Source organism: Ictidomys tridecemlineatus, chromosome 15, assembly GCF_052094955.1.
Source record: "Ictidomys tridecemlineatus isolate mIctTri1 chromosome 15, mIctTri1.hap1, whole genome shotgun sequence".
Lineage (NCBI taxonomy): Eukaryota > Metazoa > Chordata > Mammalia > Rodentia > Sciuridae > Ictidomys > Ictidomys tridecemlineatus.
Window position 1 is genome coordinate 36,528,122 of NC_135491.1, and position 11,593 is coordinate 36,539,714.

Sequence of the window (11,593 nt, forward strand, 5' to 3'; positions counted from 1 at the left end):
TCCATCTCAGAAGCTACGCAGGGTGGGCCTGGTTAGTACTTGGGTGGGAGAATGTGTGTCAGATGTTGAGCGTGGCATCTGGTCGGCAGGCGGTAAATGGCATTTGCAGGGCCATGATCCTTGAGCTGCCATCAGATTATTCCAGGATTTCCTCCTCTGCTTTGCTTCAGGATCCAGAGTCTCCTCCTTCAGGGTGTCCCAGTTCCTCTGCTGGGCTCTGTGCACAACCCAGGCCTCTCTGGATGTATCTCAGGTTTGCATCGTGGGCTGGAGTGGGCCACAGCATCTGGGCCCTTGTGCCCCACATCCACAGCTCTGAGAGCAGGTGTGAGAAGCTAGGTGTCCCCTCATGTGGGACCTGGAGGGATGCCCACATGCTGTCCTGCTCAAGCCCAGCATATCTTTTTGTTCTGAAGAGAAGGGGCCGCGATAGGGCATTCTGAGGCTCCCCTGATAACGAATGCCTCTGAGGCCTGCAGTTGCCAGACTCTGGCAGGATCTTGCTGCAACGGGAACAAGGAAGGTAGTGATCTTGCCATCAGAGGATGTGACTCTCGGGGTCTCCTCTCTGCTTCTGAGCTCCTGGGAGAATTCTTAACATCTCTGAGCCTCAGTCTCCTTGTTGGTAAAATGGGAGCATGGTGACAAGGCTCCACCCTGGTGAAGGAGCGCGGGACACTGTCACCTGTTTGCAAGCTCCTTACAGTTCCCAGAGGGCAGATTGTTGGTGCCTTGGTAGCTTGTCTGTTTGCAAATAGGAAAGCAATTGTTTTTGGTGGATTTGTACTCAAACAATATGTTTTCCAGATGGTTCGGCGTCACAGGTAGCTCTAAAAATGGCAGATTTGGGGCTCTGAAGTGGTCCCTTGGGAGCCTTGGTATTGGATGTTGGCAATTTAAAATAGCATACTTGGTGTGGGATTAAAAAGCCAAAGTTTGACCAGTTCTGTGTAGAATTTGGGTTCTCTCTTCATGCGTGGAATTCGTAGCCCACACCATTTTACTGGCTACGCTGCAGTCGTGTTTACTGGTCGGCAAGTCTGTTGGCCCACATTTCACCTGAGGGGTAAACTGAGGCATGGATTTGCCCCCCCCCTCCCCAGGAGGCGGAAAACAGGACCTGGCATCCTCACTGCCAGTTTCTCCCTTCAGCACATTCCGCTGCTGTATCTGTGGAGGCTGCACAGATAAGCACTGGGAGAATGTCTGCTGGGGACAGGGGACAGATGTGCAAATCGTTGGATGTGCCAGGGTGGCGTGGGGAGAGGGGCTTGCCGTTCCACTGCACAGGGGAGAAACAGGTACTGCTCTTACGAAGGGCGAGGCCATGATGTATCCAAAGCTCAAAAATAAGTGTGATCTGTGACTCAGCAGTTGAATTTTTAGGAACAAATAAAGAGGTGTTCGTTCAAGGATATTTATTCTGTCATTGTTTATAGAAGAAAAAAAAAAGTGGAAACAACCTAACTGCCGACCAGTGGAAGAGCACGGCCGTCCCAGGGACCGTAATTCACAGGTAGCTGCAAATTGTGCTCCCGGGGGGTCATCTATCCACCCGAATGGTGTCTGCCCCAATATGTGTAATAATAATGGTGATTGATGACTCACGAGGTTTTTTTTAATTATAAAAGTGTGCTTTATTACAAGAAAATTTTAAAATATAACCAATAATACTAAAATAATATAACTGGCATTTATAGCCTTGGTCCAAGTTCTTTATTAAATAGACTAATAAATGTACCTTGAATAGCTATTGATCAGCTTATGCAACAAAACAGATAAATGGAGGGTCTGGGGTTGTGGCTCAGTGGTTGAGCACTTGCCTAGCATGTGTGAGGCACTGGGTTCGATTCTTAGTACCACATAAAAATAAATAAAATAAAAGTCCATTGACAACTAACACACACACACACACACACACACACACACAAGAAATAAGTGGAAAAAGTGAATAAAGAATACTGATGAGCCAGGCGTGATGGTACACACCTATAATCTCAGTGGCTCTGGAGGCTGAGGCAGGAGGATCTCAAGTTCGAAGCCAGCCTCAGCAAAAGTGAGATGCTGAGCAAACTCAGTGAGACCCTGTCTCTAAATACAATACAAAATAGGGCTGGGGGTGTGGCTCAGTGGTTGAATGCCCCTGAGTTCAATCCCTGGTACCTCTGCCCCGCAAAAAAAGAATACCTAATGATGAACCAGGAATTTTGTTTTTTTGTTTTTTTGCTTATACAAGACACCTCACAGTTATATGGCACAAACCACAGGCCAGGCACAGCCCTACATTCTACGTTGTTGTAACAGTGAGATGCATGCTGCTGTTTCCTCCTTTTTACAGATAAGGAAACAGAGGCACAGACCACTTAAGTAATTTGCCAGAGGCCACACAGATGTCAGTGGCTGGCCAGGATTTGAAGCAAGATGTCTCTAGATCTAGAGTCCAAAAGATATTTCGAAACAATGTTTCTTGCTTTAAAAAAAAAAAAAAAAAAACACATCTTTTTCAGGGTTTAGATGAGCAATGGAAATGAATAAAAGTGTAGGTGCTGGGACCTTGGCAGTGGGTATCTCTAGTGCACAGGATTTTCTGTAATTTTTTTTTTTCTATTTGTTCCTCTGTTTTTCTCAGTGAGTTTGTACTACATGAAGTTCAAGTTCTGGGTTTTGGTGGTGGTGATGGTGGTACCAGTCATTGAACCCAGAGGCCTTGCCTCCCGAGCTACGTCCCCCAACCCTTTTTACTTTGTATTTTGAGACAAGGTCTTACTAAGTTGCCCAGGCCGGCCTCAAACTCTGGATCCTCCTTCCCCAGCCTTCCTAGTAGCTGAGATTACAGGCGTGCGCCACTGTGCCCGGCTCAGTTTCTGGTTTTTAAAACCTAAGAGTCAGAAAACGCATAGGGAAAGTGCTAGACTGCTAGGCAAGAACTCTGGTGAAACAGGTCCCTGGGAACCTGGGATCCAGTGCAGAGGAAGAGGAGGGAGGAGTGGTCCCTGGATGCTGCCCTGAGTCTCCCAAGTCCAGGGAGCAGGAAGTCGCTTCCCACAGTGAACCACAGGCACAGGCCATATCTTCGTGTCTCCCTCTTGCACGAAGGTTGTGCTGGGCTGATAATGGCCCCCAAAGATTTTCTAATCCAATCCCTAGAACTTGCCTCATGTGGTAAAAGGGACTTTGCAGATGCCGTTGAGTTTAGGGTCTTAGATGGAGAGAGATTCCAGGATTATCCATGGGGCCTGAATGCATCTTTGTAAGAGGAGGAGAGGATGTTCCACAGCAGGAGAGGGGATGTGGTGACAGGAGCAGCTCGGTGGCCCAGAAGAGGGGGAAGGGCCACCAGCCAAGGAATGCCAGGAACGCTGGAAAGGGCAGGAGAGCAGCTCCCTGGCTGAGCCCGGAGTGGAGTGGCCCTGGACTCTGGTCACCAGCTTCTAACCTTCAGAACTTAAGAGCTGGACCCTTGTATATAGCTGATTACACTGTGGATGTGACTCTGCACCGTGGACGGCCAGAGGAATGAGAAGGGATGCTCCATTGGTGTAGTGTGTCAAATGCACCCTACTGTCACGTATAACTAATTAGAACAAATAAAAAAATGCAATAAAAATAGTTGGATGTAAAAGAGAGAGACAGAGAGAGAAAAAGCTGCATGCTGCTTTAAACCACCAGGTTTGCAGGGTGCCAGAGCACACGCCTGTAATCCAGCAACTTTGGAGGCTGAGATGGGAGGATCACAGGTTCAAGGCCAGCCTGGGCAATTGGCAAGACCTGGAGACTCTGTCTCAAAAAGGGCTGGGAGCCAGGCACAGTGACATAGGATTGTAATCCCAGTGGCTCCTGAAAGTCAGCCCCTAAGCAACTCAGTGAGACTGTGTCTCAAAAAAAAAAAAAAAAAAAAAGGCTGGGGATATATAGTTCAGTGGGAAAGCACCCCTGGGTCCAATCCCTGGTACAAAAAAAAAAAAAAAAAAAAACCAACCCACAAGGCCAGGGATACAGCTCAGCGGTAGAGCACCCTGGGGTCCGTTCCCATTATTGCAAAAAAGAAACCACCCGGTTCATGGAGCTTGGTCTGAGCAGCTACGGATCTGACTCCTACTGTAGCCTCTGCCCAGAGGCATGGATGTGACCCTCCACCCAGTCTGGGACGGACCCAGTCACCTCAGCAGGATGGCCCAGCTCACACCCAGGGCCTCCCCAGCCTCTTGCTCCTCATTGAGGCCTCAGATTCTAATCCACCAATGACATTTTGCTCCCCCCGGAGTGGCCAGAGCCCCAGAACAAATGTCTGTGGAACCAGCTCAAAGCCTCTCAGCACCTCGCCTGCCCCCATGTGCCTCAGCCCCAGGTCTAGGCATCGCCCAGCAGGAAGAGGGACCCTCTGATGAGAAGCCCCTCCTGTCACTCCTCTGCTTCAGACTGTCCAATGCCTCTGCACATTCAGAGTAAAAAACACAGATTTTCTATGGATCTTCAGGGCTGTGAGCTGGACTCTGCCCCTTAGCTCAGTGCCTCACGTCCTGCCTCTCCCCCTCACCACCCTGCTCCATCTCCTGGGCTTCCTCTGTCCTGAACAGGCCGTGCAGCAAGCACCTGCCCAGAGCCTTTGCATGGGCTGTTCCTCTGTGCTTGGCATCCTCCTCAGCATCCCCAGGAATCACTGCCCATCTCCCTTCAAATCTGTGCTCATGTGGCCTTTGTCAGCCTGGGGACATCTCTGACCATTCTGTTTAGATCACAGCGCCCCAACCTGCTTCTGCCCCCTTCTGTGACTTGACTTCCTCCATTGCGCCTAGACTATCTGAACACCATAGGTTTACTTGCGTTTGTTGATTGATTGCCCCTCCCCCCCCAAAGAAATACCACTGCCATAATGGGACTCTTGGCATGTGATGGGCAGCATGTCATCTCCAGTGCCTTGAATAGTTCCAGAAACATATAGCCAGAGTATCCCTGGGGGCTGAAATGCTTGGGGCCAGATTTCAGAGTTTCTGTGGATAACTGCAGAGACTTTACCAGATCCACATGCCTCTTTCAAACATCTGAAGTCCAACATGCTCCAAAAGCCAAACGTTTTTCGAGCATCGTGTCGTCACAGGAAGACATGACCTAAGAGTTGGGTGGGCGCTGATCAGGCAGCCCCCTCCGGCAAGCATGTGAGGTAGGGAAACTCTGGGAGCTGCCTAGAGTCCTCCTCACCAATCAAACATCGTTTTTCAAAGTGTCAGTGTATTGGGAAGTTCAGAGGAGCAGACAGAGGCCTTTGGTGAGCAGGGACGGAGTAAGCGATGCCCCCTTGGACTTGCTCTCCGTTGCAGATGCCCGTTAGTTGCCTTGGCCTCCCTCTTTGAATCTTTTTTTTTTTTTTTTGGTACCGGGGATTGAACCCAGGGGAACTTGACCACTGAGCCACATCCGCAGCCTTTCTTATTTTGAGACAGTGTCTTGCTAAATTGCTAGATTGGCCTTGAACTTGCTTTCCTCCTGCCTCGGCCTCCCGAGCAGCTGAGATTACAGGCGTGCGCCACCGGCCCGACACCTCTTTGAATCTTGCAGCAAGATCCAGGACAAGTGTTGCTTTGTTTCTGGGAAATTTGCCAAATTGGGCAAAGATACACAGTTGAATTGAACGAGACACCTGCGGTAAAGAGGCTTGAGAGTTTGTGAGAAAAGCACCCAGCTAAAGCTTTTTAACTTTTTAATGTAGGTCCTGGTTACCCATGTTGACACGATGATTGTGAGCTTTTCCGTGGTGGGTTAGAAGGGGCTGGTGAGCTTGTTTAAACCTCATGGAGAGTCAGGAGCAGTGGCGCACGCCTGTGATTCCTGTGTCATAGGAGGCTGAAGCAGGAGGATCGCAAGTTGGAGGTCAGCCTGGGCAATTTCGGAAGACCCTGTCTCAAAATAAGAAACATAAAGGACTGGGGTATAGCCAAGTGGTAAAGCACCCCTGGGTTCAATCCCCAGTAAAAACAATAACCAAAAAAACAACTCCTGGAGAAAATCACATCACAGATCTATCTCATGGATGATTGTGCTCGCTGCAAGGAGGAAGTTGCAGGTTCTGCATTAGCTCTAGTGTGTCCCTATTTCCTTTCAGAAAGTCATTTGCCTTGAATTCCTTTAGCGTATTAGGCTGAATCTTCCCCTCCACACACCCAGAAAAAGGTCCCAAATTTAGATTAGCTTCAATTGTACTACAGAACACTCATGATAATAATAGATGAAGATAAACGTGTATTGACCTCTCTCACAAACAGGGTCTGGAAATGGACCATCATAAATCATGGCTTCGTTATCCTCAGTTATCTAGACTCCTTTGTTGCCTCTCTGCCACCTTTAATGTCCTGCTTCAAGGTCCAAAATGGCTGCTCTAGCTCCTGTCATTACATCTATATTCTAGCCAGCTGGCAGGAGAAAGAGTCAAAGACTGGCATGTCTCCTCTTTGAAGAACAATACCCCGGAGTCACATATTTTCATTTACATTTCAATGGCAGAATAGCACATAGTCCCAAGATTTTTTCCCATCATCTTCCCACGTATCTAAAATTCGGGAATCTATTATTATGTCTGTTTAACACCTAGAGCCAAGTGTGTAGAAAAACTGAGCTCACACATGGGCGCCGGGTCTCAGCATCTAACTTTATGGGAGAGCTCTGTTACTTCTATTCTAACATGCACTTTTTTTTTTTTTCACACTTGAACATTTCTAAAATTGGGCTGCATTCTCTAGTCTCTGCTGACAAAGTGGGCAGCGTGACTTTGCTGTCACTGCTGTCCCACAAGCATCAGAATGTGCAGGGTGCACGTCAGCATCTTGGAAGGGAATCCTGGAGACCACACAGAGCACGTCACCAGCGTCCTTGCTGCTGAGAAGCCCGAACTGCCTAGAAACCGCAGGTGTCAAGACTCCAGGACAGATCGACAGGCTTCGGACTCGAGAGTGCCCAGACATTTTAGGATAGACCTCCCCAATTGATTTCAATGACATTTTCCTTTTTATTTATTTTAGAATTCACATGAGTGAGATGATTTTAAAAATCTGAATGTAAGTCTAAAAGAATGCTTTCAATAAGCACACACACACAAAAAGAAAGAAAGAAATGAAAAATAAGAACTCGTCATGAGGTGGCAAGTCCAGAACTTCTTTGTGTGTACCCTAGGAATGGACAAATAAGCAAAAATATTATGGGTAATGAGAACCATGTTTCTCACCCTTGGAGAAAAACATGTAAATCATGTTTGAAGGAAGAAAGTTAGAACAGAGACCCTGGTGTTGAATTAGAAACAGAGGAAATAGAAATAAAAATTCCAGATTTTCAACATCTATACAGATGGATAGATTCAGAAGTAACTGTGTGCTTTGGTATCTTATGTTTTCCTGCCCTACCTGCGGAGGGACCTAGGTGAAGGACACCCCGTATCAATGAGCACCCTCACTATCCAGATGTTGGTATCTAAGTCTCCCAAAAGAGGAATCAGGGAACTCGAAGAAGGGGTCGATTCCAGGGTCGAGGCAGAAGGGAATGAGTTTGGAACATCTATTAACTCTGTAAAATCAGAAACTACTCAAAGAACGGTGGGTACATGTTGAAAGACACAAGAGCCAACCCTGGGGGACTCCCAAAGGCCAAATATGACCCAGTTGGAACCAGGAAATTAAAAACAATTAGCAATGGATTTTTGAACCCACCGGATCAATATCCATGAGCCCACAGTGGTGTGAATAAACAATGGAATAGATGAGGAGGTGGAAGAGAAGGGAGAGCTCTTTCTTACAGGAGAGTTCCCATGAACCAACGTAGACTGCTAATGGAAATAGAAAATTATTATTAGATAAAGCCCACAGTGATTGTGGGCAGCGATCATCAATGGTTGTTAAAATTAGCAGGTAGAAGTACCGGGAGAGACAGGATGTCTTTGCAGTCTCCGAGTAGCTTCCCACAGACACTTATTAATTGCAAAGGGGAGACTGGTCACCTTGCAGGGAGACAGCCCCTTTGTCATGTGATCAAGGTTAACAGCCCCAGTAATAAGACAGATTGGCAGCCGGTGCCCGGGTCTGGTGCTCAGGGCACGTGGTTTCTGTTGTATTCGTGCCCACAAGGTCTGGCTTCAGTCGAATGGTGAAAAAAATAAAATAAAATAAATACAACGGACAAACCTGAACCGAAGACACTCCAGATGAAGCAACCAGCGTTCCTCAAACGTGTCAAAGTCACCAGGCGCAGTGGCACACGCCGGTAACCCCAGCCACTTGGGAGGTTGAGGCAGGAGTGTTGCAAGTTCAAGGCCAGCCTCAGCAATTTAGCAAGACCCTAAGCAACTCAGTGAGACCCTGTCTCTAAATTTAAAAAATACGAATGAGAGCTGGGAATGTGTGCTGGTGGTGAAGCGCCCATAGGTTCAATCCCCAGTACCAAAAAAAAAAAAAAAAAAGTGGTTGGGGATGTGACTCAGTGGTAAAGAGCCTCAAGGTTCTATCCCAAAAGAAAAAAGTGTCAAAGTCATAAAAGACAAGAACAGAGGGACTGTCCCTGGTGGAAGAGGCTTGACAACTAAGTGCAGTGTGATGTCTTGGATCAGGTCTTGACACCGCCCCCACCCCCCAAAAAAGCACAATTGTGTAACTTTGAGGGAAACTAGGTTAAGGTATCTGGAAAAGTTCTGGGTTTTGTTGTTGTTGTTGTTTGTTTGTTTGTTTTGCAATTTCTCTGTAAGCAGAATTTTTTTCCAAAAAACATAAATAAATAAAATACAAGGGAGGAAATATTGTGTCTTCACTAGAAACATTTTCTTTTCGATATATAAAATGTGCTACTTATGGCTCCGGGGTATCTTAAGATTTGATAAAATCTGGTGTATAGAATAAAAATTCCCTTTCATAACCTTCCAAACCCCTATCCTACCCCAGAGGGGAACTTTCGAGCTTACCCTGAATCATTAGAGGATTTTCTTCTTGAATTGGCCAGTATGTGTTAGGTGTACCTGTCCAGTATGTGCATGTTTTACATAAGTGAGATTATTTAGACTTCTTATTGTACGATGTTCCTTTTTTCTTTTCCCTGTATATTTTAGAAAGTTTTCCCTATGTGTGTGAGTGGGACATCCCTTTTTCCTTTTTATTGGGGACTGAACCCAGGGCTCACACATGTTAGGTGGGCAAGCGCTCTACTACAGAGCTATATGCCCAACCCTTTTTAAATTTTGAGACGGGATCTTGCTAAATTGCCCAGGTTGCCTTCAAACTTGCAATCCTCCTGCCTCAGCCTCCGAGTGGCAGGCATAATAGGCGTGCACCACCATGCTTGGCTGGTGTTGTCTTTTATCTTGAAGCTGCTTGGTTCTCGGGGGGCACAGATGCTCCATAATTTGTTTAACTATTCTCCTGATGTTCCTTTAGGTTGCTTCCATTTTTGAACGACTCCCCTGCACTGAGCCTCTTGTGCACCACTTCCAGCCGTACCCTACCCACCAGTGTTTTTCTTTAGGATGAATACCTGGAGATGAATTGCACAGTTGACAAATACTTGCATTTGACAGATTATACCAAGTTGTCCCCTAAATAAAACTGAACCCACTGTAATCCAACCAACAGTGGCAGAGCGCATGTGCCTGTACCCGCTGCCTGCCAATTCTGGGTGCTGTCAGTAGTTCGCAGTTTGAGTGAACAGTGAGCCTCCCTTCATCTATTCATTTCATTTTACTGAGCAAAGATTGAACAAAGTGTCTGCTCGCCCTGTGCCCAGAACAGATGAAGCCCTGGTTCTGCAGGACCCCCTGGTAGTTCCCTGCATGTCCCTGGTGGCTAGTGGATATGCCTGTGCTTCCCCGATGGTTTTCAGGGCGTGACTTTCTGACCTCCCTCCCCCAGACTTGTGTCCCCTCTTCTTGCCGGATTCACGCTGGTTTTCTTTCTGCTGGCTGAGCCTGGCTCCCGAGAGCTACTAAGCCTCTTCCTCTATTGGGGGGTTGTGACAAGCTTCCCTGGAGACACCAGAGAGTCAGGCAGGGACTGAGAATGAGGAGAGCAGCAGAGGAGGGTGCATAAGCTGGGGACAAGCTGAGGCTTCACTGCTTCCTCCAAGATCTGTGGAAACCTCACCAGCCTGTTCCAGAGGTCTCCAAGCCTTGGTGGTGTGCCTGCAAGTACTGCTTTATGCCTCTAAGTGACATTGGAACAGTGGAATACGAGTGACAAAAATGTTGACTCTGTCCCCCTTCTACAGCTTCTGTGGGCAGGTCAACCTCAGTCTGTCTGGTTTGTCCTTGGATTGGTGAATTGTTCGATTTGAAAATCATTGAGCCTCGGCCTCTGGGCTCTGATGAAGTTTGACAGATGAACTGGGTCAGGCCTCTGTCCTCAGGGGGGCTACAGTGAGGGGATGGAGCCACTCCTCCATGCATCCCGGGGTTATTGAGGTCATGCAGCCCAGACATTGACCTACCGGCCATGAACCCAGACATGGTTGGTTCAGGTCTGGGTTTTGTCACTTACCCCTGGTAAAACCTGGGTCTGGTTATTTCACCTGTTTGAACCTCCCTTCCCCAGCTACGAATCGAGGACCATCGTAGGCCCTGCCTCAGAGAAGCTTTGAGAGGATTCAATGAATTGAGACATACAAAGTGCTAAAACAGAGCCAGGAACATAGTAGGTGCTCAGTAAATAATAATGATTTTTTTTTTTTTTTAATGATCATAGGGTTATGGAGAGGAAGGACTTTCCAGGCAGGGGAACAGGATGGGCAAGGGCTTTGCTTCCTGTGGAAGGATGACCTACGGAGTCAGCTGGGGCTTCCGCCGTAAGGGTTAGAACACAAATATGGTGGCCTTAAGCACTGTGTGTGTGTGTGTGTGTGTGTGTGTGTGTGTGTGTGTGTGTGTGTGAGAGTGTGTGTGAGAGAGAGAGAGAGAGAGAGAGCGCGCGTGCGCGCAGGCAGGCACGGCTGTTGTGGGATAGGAATTCAGAGGACCCAGGGGAAAGCAGAACTGGCCTCTTCCAAGTTGGGTCTAAACCAAGGAGCTGTGACTAGAGGGAGGAAATGGAGATTGAGCCAGAAATGTGGTCCCCATGTTCTTGTGTCCAGCTGTCTCCGTCTTCCTGGATCTGCCGCAGGGGGATGGCACCTGTCACCCCTGTGTCTTTTTCTGGTCTGTGAAGAAAGGAGGCCAAAGGGAGGCCTCATCCCAGCCCCGGCCCAGCGCTGTCTCAGCCCTGAGGTCGGGATAGCACCAGGGAGTGGCCCAGGGCCAGCCCCCTAGATGGCTCCAAGCCCCCAGGGTAGTGCAACCAGAAGGCTCCTCCCTGGGGTCTCAGGTTCCCTGCACTCTTTCAAGCCACGGAGGGGGACCCAGGCCAGCTGTGTAGGCTGTGCATGTCTGTGACGTCACTGTGATGCCATTCCTTCTCTGTGACGCATCACCCTACCTCATCTCTCCCTGGCCATCCCCCTCCCCCAGGGCGCAGCCAGCCAGGCCCCTTGTGACAGTAGGTGGGACAAATTTCAATGGGATCTTATAACTGTCAGAGTGCCGCCTGCACAGGGCAGCTTGGTCTGGACCTTGACCATGACCTGCCCTGGTCCCCGTCAC

General features: G+C 48.2%; 1 protein-coding gene across 7 annotated transcripts in view; it reads left to right on the forward strand.

Annotated features, from left to right (window-relative positions):
* Positions 1 to 11,593, forward strand: part of Ndrg4 (NDRG family member 4) — a 41,991-nt gene that overhangs the window by 3,978 nt on the left and 26,420 nt on the right. The window lies entirely within an intron of this gene.